The sequence below is a fragment of the Sinohyriopsis cumingii genome, chromosome 11 (genome assembly GCF_028554795.1).
Source record: "Sinohyriopsis cumingii isolate HCF-2022 chromosome 11, ASM2855479v2, whole genome shotgun sequence".
Lineage (NCBI taxonomy): Eukaryota > Metazoa > Mollusca > Bivalvia > Unionida > Unionidae > Sinohyriopsis > Sinohyriopsis cumingii.
In genome coordinates this window covers 78,688,663-78,701,981 of record NC_142971.1, presented here as the reverse complement: position 1 = coordinate 78,701,981, position 13,319 = coordinate 78,688,663, and the positions used below count along the sequence as shown (strand labels likewise).

General features: G+C 36.1%; 1 protein-coding gene and 1 pseudogene across 3 annotated transcripts in view; one reads left to right on the top strand and one right to left on the bottom strand.

The window, feature by feature from the left end:
* Window positions 1-13,319, bottom strand: part of LOC149788803 (enoyl-CoA hydratase domain-containing protein 3, mitochondrial-like) — a 433,692-nt gene that overhangs the window by 341,261 nt on the left and 79,112 nt on the right. The window lies entirely within an intron of this gene.
* The window catches only part of LOC149788805 (uncharacterized), a 105,991-nt pseudogene that overhangs the window by 65,944 nt on the left and 26,728 nt on the right, over window positions 1-13,319 (top strand). The window contains exons 10-11 of the transcript XR_016424252.1: window positions 8,596-8,687; window positions 9,880-10,131. The product of XR_016424252.1 is annotated as an uncharacterized LOC149788805 (transcript). The remainder of the gene's footprint in view (window positions 1-8,595; window positions 8,688-9,879; window positions 10,132-13,319) is intronic.

Below are 13,319 nucleotides of genomic sequence, written 5' to 3'. Positions count from 1 at the left end.
TTGGTTAATGAGTAGCAAAGTAGCAGATGCTGTAAACATTCTTAATCCTACAACTCTCCAAACTTAATTTTATCATGTCATGGTATATATCTATTTTTCTTAATTGTGTTGCTTAATGTTAAGGGATATGAAATTAGTGTAATATTTATAATTATTTGATAATCTGACAGTTTGATTTTGTTGTGTAAGTTTTAGGCAGACATTTCTCCATATTCATGTGAAACAGTGATGTGATGTGATTTTGATTTTTAACGTAGCTTTAACAATTTTTCAGTCATATCGCTACGATGTCTGCAATGTGGCAGTTTATAGTGATGTCTAGCACTGGGACATCATGCCGCAGACATGTAGCATGATGTCCCACCCAGTCACATTATCCTGACACCAGGCCGACCAGTCCTAACACTAACCTCTTAATGCTGAACACCAAGCGAGGCAGCTGTTAGTACCATTTTTTAAGTCTCTTGTATGACTCGGCCGGGGATCAAACCCACGACCTCCCGCATCCGAGGCGGACGCTCTAACCACTAGGCCACCGGAACGGTCATGTGAAACAGAGACCCAATGGAGAGTTATTGCAGATTGTTTTAATTTTATATCTAACAATTAATGAATTATTTTTTCATGGATTATTGTGTATCTTGATTCATTATGTGAATATTATATGTGTAACAAGATAACTGGGTGGGATTTTCGGATTCACAACAGAACACTTTTGACGATGATATAAATAGAATGTTTAATAATGGATGACTTGAATGAGCAACTAATTATGAAAATGTGTATCTATATATAATCCATATATTGGATTTGATTTACATAAGAATGCACAGACTTAATGATGAAAAATACAAATAAATTTAGCAAATATAAAGACAAGGGATGAATGGTTCACAACGATTTGACAATGAAACGATGGATATAGTTTACTCAGGTTGTAAACGATGTAAAATTTTACTCATGTAGTAAAATGCATCCACTCAGGTAGCAAAATTATGGTGATAAAGACAGAGGGACAGATATACAACTTATCTTTACAGTCCAGAAAGATACACTGGGTTTTACGAACCCCAAAATTAGGCCATGGCTAACAAATTACATGTACAGATATACATTCCATCATCAGTACACTGTTTCAGTTCTACGGCTGCTACAGTTCAGCTTCACAGCTGCTTCAGACACTCGGAACACTTCTAAAATTAGACCCTGCGGACACCCCGGACATTAGACACTCTGGACATTAGACGCTCCAGACACCCCAGACAATGAACATTAGACACTCCATACACTCCAGACATTTGACGCTAGACAGCTGAAAAATATCCAATACGTACTATACATGGCACGGGCATAATAATGTAATGACGTTATACATGGTAAGTTATATAGATTACATTAGCAGCACAATAATTACAAAATTACAGGTTCAAAAATAAACCCAATCTTGCTCAATAAGAATCTTGCTATATTAAACAGTTCTTAAAAAAAATGTAACTTTACATTACTATTATAAATCCATTGCTAAGTCGAAAACAGAATATAAATATGTGCATTATACTGCGTAAACCTAAGCTACATTGCAAACATACAAAATAAACATGTCAATACAGTAGTTATAACTTATAGACTAGAAATTAATAAACTTACATACCTCTACAGCTGAAGATGGGCAAGTCCTTGAAGCAGACTGCCCGCTGACAAGACTATTTCTTATTGTAAAGAAATGTACATATGGTAAGGTATTTATACACAGTCTGTGCAATGTAGGGATTCAGTTTGTAATATTGAGAGCACTTCGCACATGCGGCATGGGATGAACCGAACTCACTATTTCGAAATACGACACGATACATAAACCACCCTCGGGTATCGTTGTACACAAACAAACGAAACCCGAGTACATGTATTCAATAAATAAAACAGTTTAATTCTGTGACAATATGATATTTTTATGAAATAAATAAAGTCTATTTACTGTTGTGTCTTTTTCATACATTTAATTAAATTTTGATGCTCTAAATATATACACTACAATTCCCATAATGTTTATTAAAGTGACCGCTTGATGCTAAGCCATTTTAAACTTAATTTGCATGAGAAGAAGAGACCAGTTAGATGAACCGGAGAAAACTGACTCTATAACATGGCTCAATTCAGAAGAGGTCAAGCCATTCACCCAGACCTTGCTTAAGCTGTTACTATACAAAATCATCTTCCTGACAGCTTTGGCCTCAACATGTAGGCTGAACGGGTTACATGTCCTTTCATTTGTCCCAAACTATCTTTCAGTTCAGACTGGATGGTTCAGTGATCCTCATGACACAACTAGGCTTTGTAATGAAGAACCAGTTCCTGTCAATGTGCATTAAAAGAGTAGTCATCCATTTCCTCATGTTTACATATAATTTAAAAACAATGGATGTGCAAAATCCTGTCCGCATCCTCAAGCGCTTATTATTGCTTTATCATGAGCAGTGCATGTCCAGCCATTTAACAGTGTCATCAGCAGCAAGGTGTAGAGCCTGCAGTCCATCGGGGAATTTTGTCAGTGGACAATTGTTCACAATGTGTGACATGGTCTGTAGAGTTCCAACGCTACGGGAAGAGTCAGTGACCTTGCCTAATCTTACAAGGATGACTGCACAACGACCATGTTCTGTCTGGAATTGGTTCAGTGTGGTCCAAAGATGTCATGGAATTTTGAAACCAGGATAGATATGCTGTGAGGGAATTTTTTATAACATATGCCAAGATGATAGCTGCCATAGCCTCTGCCAACAGACCTAACCAAATCAGATGTCTCAAAGCCAAGTGGACTGCTGGATGTGAAGTGATGTCCATATTCAGTGGAAGTTTCTCACTGGCATAAACCTTGACCAGCAGTTTTGTACTTGTTTCCTGGTGACGAAGATGTGAAGTCGGAATGCTGCAACTCAGCAACATTCCTTCTCAAGCACTACTTGAAGTGCACTGAGATAAATTGAAGCAACTGCAAACAACGTGTTTTCCCTGTGAAGGCAAAAAAGAATGGGGCCACATGCACTGGTAGAAAACTAGTATATGTTAAGCATGTACCTGGTGGCTGATTTAATTACCCAGGTTATTATTAATGGCTGGATACCCATTCACAGGTCTACTGGAAATACATTATTTTATTTGGCCTCATCTTGAGCCATTTCATCTGGTTTCCATGCCCTTTCCTTTGCACAGAATGAACGCATTGAAACATTGTATTATCACTTTTGTGGCATCGGTTAAATTTGGAAGACATTCTGATGTTAAGTTAAAACAGAAACAATAATTTCCTTGTGCAAGAAAAATGTTTTCTAGAACATATACGTTGGCAGGAATAGAAATGACTAACAACAGAAGCCCATGTACTGTACTTCCTGCAAATGCAAAACAGCTGCTACTCTGCACTTGAATTTGTTTCTTTGAGTGAGAAAACCTCTTGACAACTCCACACACATTCTACTCTCTTGGTATAAAGTGACTGATGCAGTTAGAAAAACTTTTCCCTTGGCTGATTCTGTGCTATATTTGTTTGTCCTCTTGTCATGTTCAGTCACTGAGCAAGAATATCAACACAAAGAATGTATTCCCAACTTGTTCCAATCTATGTTGCAAGTATATCAACGTAAAGCAGCTATTCCCCACTTGTTTCAATCTATGATGCAGGTATATCAACGTAAAGCAGATATTCCCAACTTGTTCCAATCTACGATACAAGTATATCAACATAAAGCAGATATTCCCAACTTGTTCCAATCTACGATACAAGTATACCAACATAAAGCAGATATTCCCATCTTGTTCCAATCTATGATACAATTATATCAACATAAAGCAGATATTTCCAACTTGGTCCAATCTATGATACAACTATATCAACGTAAAGCAGATATTCCCAACTTGTTTCAATCTATGATACAAGTTTCTCAACGTAAAGCAGATATTCCCAACTTGTTCCAATCTATGATGCAAGTATATCAATGTAAAGCAAATATTCCCAACTTGTTCCTATCTATGATACAAGTATATTAACGTAAAGCAAATATTCCCAACTTGTTCCAATCTAGTATATCAACGTAAAGCAGATCCAATCTATAATACAACTACATCAACGTAAAGCAGATATTCCCAACTTGTTCCAACATATCATACAAGTACATCAATGCAAAGCAGATATCCCCAACTTGTTCCAATCTATCATACAAGTATATCAACATAAAGCAGATATTTCCAACTTCTATGATACAAGTATATCAACGTAAAGAAGATATTCCCAACTTGTTCCAGTCTATGATACAAATATATCAACGTAAAACAGATATTCCCAACTTGTTCCAATCTACGATACAAGTATATCAACGTAAAGCAGATATTCCCAACGTGTTCCAATCTATGATACAAATATATCAACGCAAAGCAGATATTCCCAATTTGTTCCAATCTATCGTACAAGTATATCAACGTTAAGCAGATATTCCCAACTTGTTCCAGTCTATGATACAAGTATATCAACGTAAAACAGATATTCCCAATTTGTTCCAGTCTATGATACAAGTATATCAACGTAAAGCAGATATTCCCAACTTGTTTCAATCTAGCATACAAGTATATCAACTTAAAGCAGATATCCCCAACTTGTTCCAATCTACGATACAAGTATATCAACATAAAGCAGATATTCCCAACTTGTTCCAATCTACGATACAAGTATATCAACATAAAGCAGATATTCCCAACTTGTTCCAGTCTATGATACAAGTATATCAACATAAAGCAGATATTCCCAACTTGTTCCAGTCTATGATACAAGTTTCTCAACATAAAGCAGATATTCCCAACGTGTTCCCGACTATGATACAAGTATATCAACATAAAGCAGATATTCCCAACGTGTTCCCGACTATGATACAAGTATATCAACGTAAAGCAGATATTCCCAACTTGTTCCAGTCTATGATACAAGTATACCAACATAAAGCAGATATTCCCAACTTGTTCCAGTCTATGATACAAGTATATCAACGTAAAGCAGATATCCCCAACTTGTTCCAATCTACGACACAAGTATATCAACATAAAGCAGATATTCCCAACTTGTTCCAGTCTATGATACAAGTATACCAACATAAAGCAGATATTCCCAACTTGTTCCAATCTACGATACAAGTATATCAACGTAAAGCAGATATTCCCAACTTGGTCCAATCTACGATACAAGTATATCAACATAAAGCAGATATTTCCAACTTGTTCCAATCTACGATACAAGTATATCAACGTAAAGCAGATATTCCCAACTTGTTTCAATCTATGATACAAGTTTCTCAATGTAAAGCAAATATTCCCAACTTGTTCCAATCTAGTATATCAACGTAAAGCAGATCCAATCTATAATACAACTACATCAACGTAAAGCAGATATTCCCAGCTTGTTCCAATATATCATACAAGTACATCAATGCAAAGCACATATCGCCAACTTGTTCCAATCTATCATACAAGTTTATCAACATAAGGCAGATGTTCCCAACTTCTATGATACAAGTATATCAACGTAAAGCAGATATTCCCAATTTGTTCCAGTCTATGATACAAGTATATCAACGTAAAACAGATATTCCCAATTTGTTCCAATCTACGATACAAGTATATCAACGTAAAGCAGATATTCCCAACGTGTTCCAATCTATGATACAAGTATATCAACGTAAAGCAGATATTCCCAACTTGTTCCAATCTATGACGATACAAGTATATCAACGTAAAGCAGATATTCCCAACTTGTTCCAATCTATCGTACATGTATATCAACGTAAAGCAGATATTCCCAACTTGTTCCAGTCTATGATACAAGTATATCAACGTTAAGCAGATATTCCCAACTTGTTCTAGTCTATGATACAAGTATATCAACATAAAGCAGATATTCCCAACTTGTTTCAATCTAGCATACAAGTATATCAACTTTAAGCAGATATTCCCAACTTGTTCCAATCTACGATACAAGTATATCAACGTAAAGCAGATATTCCCAACTTGTTCCAATCTTCGATACAAGTATATCAACGTAAAGCAGATATTCCAAACTTGTTCCAATCTATGATACAAGTATATCAACGTAAAGCAGATATTCCCAACTTGTTTCAATCTAGCATACAAGTATATCAACTTTAAGCAGATATTCCCAACGTGTTCCAATCTACGATACAAGTATATCAACGTAAAGCAGATATTCCCAACTTGTTCCAATCTACGATACAAGTATATCAACATAAAGCAGATATTCCCAACTTGTTCCAGTCTATGATACAAGTATATCAACATAAAGCAGATATTCCCAACTTGTTCCAGTCTATGATACAAGTTTCTCAACATAAAGCAGATATTCCCAACGTGTTCCCGTCTATGATACAAGTATATCAACGTAAAGCAGATATTCCCAACTTGTTCCAGTCAATGATACAAGTTTCTCAACTTAAAGCAGATATTCCCAACTTGTTCCAGTCTATGATACAAGTATATCAACGTAAAGCAGATATTCCCAACTTGTTCCAATCTACGATACAAGTATATCAACATAAAGCAGATATTCCCAACTTGTTCCTGTCTGTGATACAAGTATACCGACGTAAAGCAGATATTCCCAACTTGTTCCAGTCTATGATACAAGTTTCTCAACGTAAAGCAGATATTCCCAACGTGTTCCAGTCTATGATACAATTATACCAACGTAAAGCAGATATTCCCATCTTGTTCCAATCTATGATACAAGTTTCTCAACGTAAAGCAGATATTCCCAACTTGTTCCAATCTATCATACAAGTACGTTACTAATCATTTAATAGAGACTCTAATGTAAAGTGTCTCTGTTGCTTTGCATCTACTTGAATTGAAATCGCATTCTAACACCTCTGGATTGTCATGTAATGAATAAGGTAAATTCATTTCTGATTGGTTGTTAATATTTTCCCCAGCACTGGAATAAACACTAATCACCAATCATAACTGAATAAAGCAAATTTCAGTGCCTTATTCACTGGATGTTTAGGCCTTCAAATTCAATTGAAATTGACATGACATGAAGCAACAGAGAAATTTACAAGTGTATGTAAAATGATTGGTAAAAGAAATTAACATGTGGAACAAGTTCGGAAAGTCTTATTTTATCAGCTTGAACAAGTGGATGGGATTAAAGCAAATAACATGGAATTGGCAAGGCAGGATATGGGGAGGAAGGCTTTGAATCATACACATTAGTAATTTTGTGTAACTTGTCGCAATTGAGTATGCATCATCAATATTGTTTCTGACATAAACGTGAATCTCTATCTGTTAAGGTTACTTGTATATACTTTATGGTAAATATAAGTTGTGTATTGACTCATTCCCTCCTTGTATATACTATAGGGTAAGTATAAGTTGTGTATTGACTCATTCCCTCCTTGTATATACTAGTATATACTATAGGGTAAATATAAGTTGTGTATTGATGCATTTTCTACTTGTATATACTTTATGGTAAATATAAGTTGTGCATTGACTCATTCCCTCCTTGTATATACTATAGGGTAAATAATTTGTGTATTGACTCATTCCCTACTTGTATATATTTTAGGGTAAATATAAGCTGTGTATTGATTCATTCCCTCCTATATTGATACATGTATATGGCAAAGTTTTTCATATTCTGTTATATTGATGATTGGTTTTACCCGTAATGGATGGACAGCATTCATGTGTATTATTGTAGGATAGGACAATGCTGAAGGTCAGAATTTTGCATCAGATCCTGAATTGTGACCTAAAGATGGAATTTTAATGTGTAACAGCAATGGATATTGACGCATTATTTTAAAATTTCCACCTCGGATGCAGGAGGTAGTTGGTTCAAACCCTGGCCAACTCATACCAACGACTTATAAAAATGGTATTAGCAGCTGCCTCGTTAATTGCTCAGCACTAAGGATTTTGTGTTAGGACTGGTCGGCCTGGTGTCAGGATAGTGTGACCTGGTGGGGCATCATGCTACATATCTGCGGTATGATGCCCTGGTACTAGGCATCACTATAAACTGCCACATTGCAGACATCGAAGTGATATGACTGACAAATTGTTAAGCTACATTCAAAATCCAAATCACACACATTCCCTAATGAAAACAAGTTTGAAGTGAAAATTTTGATTGTGAATACTGATATAAGGTTTGAACAGCAAATGATTCCATTACAATTTCCTTGCCTTAAAATAGAGCATAAGAAGTTTAATGTAAAATTCCATTGAATATTTCAGCCTTATTGTGAAGACTGTGGTGTTTAAACCCATGCCAGCATCAAAAAAAAAAGTTAAGACAGCTTAAGTTACAGGCATCCAGACAGTAGTGGTTAATACGCAACATCAAAATTTGTATATAATGATAAAATCTGTGTTCAGAGTTCAGATCTGTTAGAGTCATAAAACTGTTGACTGCAGCATAAACAATTCCGTTCCCAGGTACAGATGCCATCCCAGTTGAAACTTATCTTGAGAAACAGGCAGTTGATAGCTGCTCCAACAACTCAAAAATCTTTTTAAAAATTGTTTTAGATTCAAAGAAGACACCAGAAACAGGTGGAATGGCTGTTTCATCAACCGAGAAACCTACTGGAGAAATGATTTTGGATACAAATGCAGAAAAGGTATGATTTAGAGTTGAAGAACATTTCATCAGAGTTTGAAGATAGGAGAAAAAGATATTTCATTTGCTTCCCAGCGTTATTAATTTTCTTGAACTGCAACAGTTTCTGAATAGCTTTTGCTGACTAGAAGATGACGTTAATAAAATGTTGTCATCAAAATTTAGCATGCATTTGGTTTTCCAGTGTAAAGTCCTCAGTGTTGTTCCGTCTATAATGATAATCAAATATCCCACTGTATGTATTGGAATGCTGGCAGACTTGTCTGTATTCATTGTCCAGTGTAAAGCCATCAGTGTTGATCCATCTATACTGATAATTCATTGTCCCATTGTATGCATTTGTAAGGCTGGCAGACTTGTCTGTATTCATTTTCGATGCAATGATACGAATCTAGTTCTTAATGATGATGTTTACAAAGTCATGACACTATTGTACTGCAAGTAAAATCAGGCTCTAAAATCAGCATACATACACAATGGTTGATCCTACACAGGTACTCTAAACAAAACAATAAGAAAGATTCAAATTAGTTTGTAAAATTTAAAGACAAACCAGTCCACACTTCTAACATGCCTTAGGTTCTGCCCTACAATTGTTATGTACTTCTCAAAGAGCGACATGTATTAAGGTGACAAAGTTTCCTTTTCAGAATGCCCATTGAAGAAAATGTTGTCATCCCTTTACGCTACTGTCATATGCTGTGACTTTATTTTATTTCTGTGCAATATCTTTACATGTAATTGCCTAAATCTTACACTATTTAATTATAGAGCTTTTCAAAATGGTTCTTCCCATGTGATCAAAAAATGAGTTAGCAATACTAGCTTAAGAAGGTGCAGTCAGGGAGTTACAAAATATATGAATGGTAATCAGAGTTTGGTTAATTTTTTAAAATTTAATTGTAATATCTTGAAAGTGAAAATGACCAAGCGGAGCAAGCAGACGTTTGGTAGGTGTTGGCTGACAAAAGGCCATGATGTATAATATTCAGCCCAAATGACACCCATTAATTGTACACCAAAATAAAAGGAATTATTAACTGTCTTTCAACAGTACCTAAATCAGATGAGATCCTTTTTAAAGTAGTATTATCACTGAGGAAAATATGGACAATTATTGTCTTTAAGAAGCGTACCCTATGCAAATTACTGAGCTGTGATGTGGAGCCTTACTCATCTTCCTGTATTTCTAGATCAGTCATCATGAGATCTGTGAGAAATATTTCAGAAAGATACGCACTTATCTAAAAGACAAACCTACCAGGTTTCACTTAGTTGATGAAGACTTTGCCATCGACAACACTATTGTAGACAGCAAATTGCAGGATTTGAAGAGGAAAATTGTAGAGGTGGCATCACAGCAGCCATACTGGGGGGAACTAATACCTGCACGTTGGCTCCCTCTTGAACAAGAGCTGATGAGGCTCAAGGCTGCTGGAATCAAGGTACAGCTTGACACACAATTTAAATCAGCATTATTTGGTGTTATTAATCATACACTGTAGACAAGTTCTGATTTTGCCTTTTTTATATGTGTATTGTTCTTTAGCTTTTTCAGTAATATGTTAAAGAGGTAACAAGTTCTAATGAAACACATATATTTCTGACTTTGTCTTTCTTTTTCTATCTGTATTTTGAAAACTTTCATACAGTGTCCTGGGACATTGACAAATAACACATTTACTTATCAGTACAAACATTGGAGTTGTATTCTCTTATTTCCATCAGCTATTAATGAACAAATCTTGAGTGCAACCATACAGATGTGTTTGGATCAAGAGGTTTATGAGCTGAGAAGCTTTAGTTCAGTTGTGTTTCTTTATAATAGATACACATGGTTTATGATCAAAGAGGCTTTAGTTCATTTGTGGGGTTGCTTATAATAGTTATGCATGTTTTTTATCTTTGAAGCTTTAGTTCATTTGTGGGGTTGCTTACAATAGATATGTATGTTTTATGATCTATGAAGCTTTAGTTTATTTGTGAGGTTGCTTACAATAGATATGTATGTTATATTATCTTTGAAGCTTTAGTTTATTTGTGGGGTTGCTTACAATATATATGTATGCTTTATTATCTATGAAGCTTTAGTTCATTTGTGGGGTTGCTTACAATAGATATGTATGCTTTATGATTACAAAGCTTTTGTTCATTTGTGGAGTTGCTTACAATATTTACTTCATCTATTGTTTTGTGTGGCTTGAATCATACAAGATAAATGCACTTAAGTCATTATCATCCAAAATGCAATTTCCTGGATTTGAATAAAGGTTGTTGCTGTATTAATATTTGTTTAGCTCAGGCTTAAAACTTTGTGTGATGCACAGTACTTTACGTACAATTTTGAAACTGACAATTGCTTTCCCCCTCTATCTTGTATGTAATCTGTTTGGTACCCAAAAACCAGCTTAGAGGATTTTATAGTCTCTTTTAAGTTAGTGATGCTTCGTTTGAAGATTCCTAAAGCACATTTGCATGCTGTGGTTGGCCACTAGAAAGCTCAGGTGAAGTGGGGCACTTCTGTGGAGTAATGGAAGAATTTCTAGCTGGAAATGCTTGTTTCTCCTTTGAATAAATTAATATTAATATTAGGAATATAAGCCTGTTTCCTCCTGAATCCAGCCAAATAAATGAACAAAGGTCAGTTAGAAAAATTGTTGTCATGGTCTTCAATGCTGGATCTAGTCTCATTAGCAATTTTCCAACTGGCAGAAAAAATGGCAACCTAACATGTGAGTTGATGGCCCATATTGCTCAGGTCATTAACAAAGCAGCTCTCCATGCAATGGCTAATGTGGTGACTGCCTCTGCCAATAATAATATGATGTGTGTTCATGCTCCACATCACTACAACTGCATCCTGCCCTGGTTTTAACAATGACTGCATTTAGCTCACCGGGGGGGGGGGGGGGGGCAAATTTGAACAAATTTGACAGCGTGCAGCTGAGGAACTGTTCCTCCAACTGGCCATTCCACCTGTATCCTCATTTAGGAACCCACCGTCCCAGCCACAGTAGAGAGATGATAGGTGAACCATGTAGAAAGATCATTTATGCCCCAAAATTCATTAAGATTCCAACCTTATTCCAGTAGATATCAACTGAATCAGTTTGGGTGGCTATCTTACATGGGAGGCAATAAACTAGATTTCTCTAACCTCACGCCTTCCACTTCCAAATGATGACTTAACACCAATACTGCCCATAGACAGCCTAACTATGATCCTTGCAGTATTGATCACGTTGGGTAAATATATTCCCACAAAAAGAATGGGTGACCCCAGTCACTTTGGAGGAGCTTCTGATTTTGTGTATCCAACTCCCTCTTCTTTCTTCATCTACCCTTCTAATGGATGTGCCCTCAGGTCAGTAAAGGATCATATTCTTTAACAGGACATAGTCACTTGTCAGCAAATGGGTGGTGGAGATTTTATGACAGTTTTCAAGTTTCTATTCCGTATCACGAAGAGGCAAATCATAGACTTGATATGCCTGAACGAATTCATTCTTCTTCTGAAATTCAAAATGGAGACGATGAGGTCTATCTGACTGTCCATCCAAATGGATGAGTATGCATGAAGTCTCAGTCTCAAAGATGCCTACTTTCCCGTCCATGTTCACCTAACATCGTAAATGTTTCTTGTTTACTTACCTCGTCATAGTATCCATATTTCAATTCCTTCCTTTTCTCTGAATATCAGTTCCAGGGTCTTCACCAGAATTATGTATTCCAATTGCATTATCACCCTTTTACAGTCAATATCCCCAGTGGCAATAGGAGTGCATCAGGATGATGTCCAACAAAAATGTATGGTAATCTCTTTTGAGTCTCAGTTTTTAGTGAACTGTGAAAAATCTGTCCTTCACCCACCCCAGTATCTTATGGATTTGATAACCAATCTCAGTCCTATTCATCTCCCTGATCTACAGGATTGTCAGACTTAGAGTATGTTTCCAGCAGTATGTAGATTTCAGAGAGAATTCTTGAAGTGCTTTTGGTTACTCAGTATTATTTTTCATTCTTGGCTCATATCATGACATCTTTGTGAAAAAATGAAATCAGACCTTTGATTGTGTAGAGAAATTCAGGCAGCAAGAAAGCCCTCCACTCTGAAGGCTTATGAAGGAAAGTGGCTTGTTTTTTTCAGGGACTGGTGTAGAGTCAATAACATCATCTCTTTGAGTGCCTGGATCCCTAAACAGGCCAACGTTATTTTCTTGGTCTACAAGAAAAACAATTTGGCACCAATTACCGTCAAAGGCTACTTCTCCATGATATCTAACACAAACAGAGATCTTGGTCATGATAAAGGTTTGTCAGGCATATTAATCAATTTTGATTTGAATAGAAAGTCCCTCATGCTATTTCCAAATTGGAATCCGTCCTGGGTCTGAACATGGCTCACCTTGGAAATGTTCAAGCCAGTATCCAGAACCTCATAAAGCTGATATCATATGATACCTATGTCCTGATAGGTGTTCAGCTTGTTGGGTAAGCAAATTAAATACCCTTTCAGTTGACCCAAACTATCTACAGTTCACATTGGATGGTTCAGTGATGCTCATGACACAACTATGCTTTGTGGCGAAGAAACAGTTGCTGTAATTGGGCAGTCATAGAGTTATCATATGCT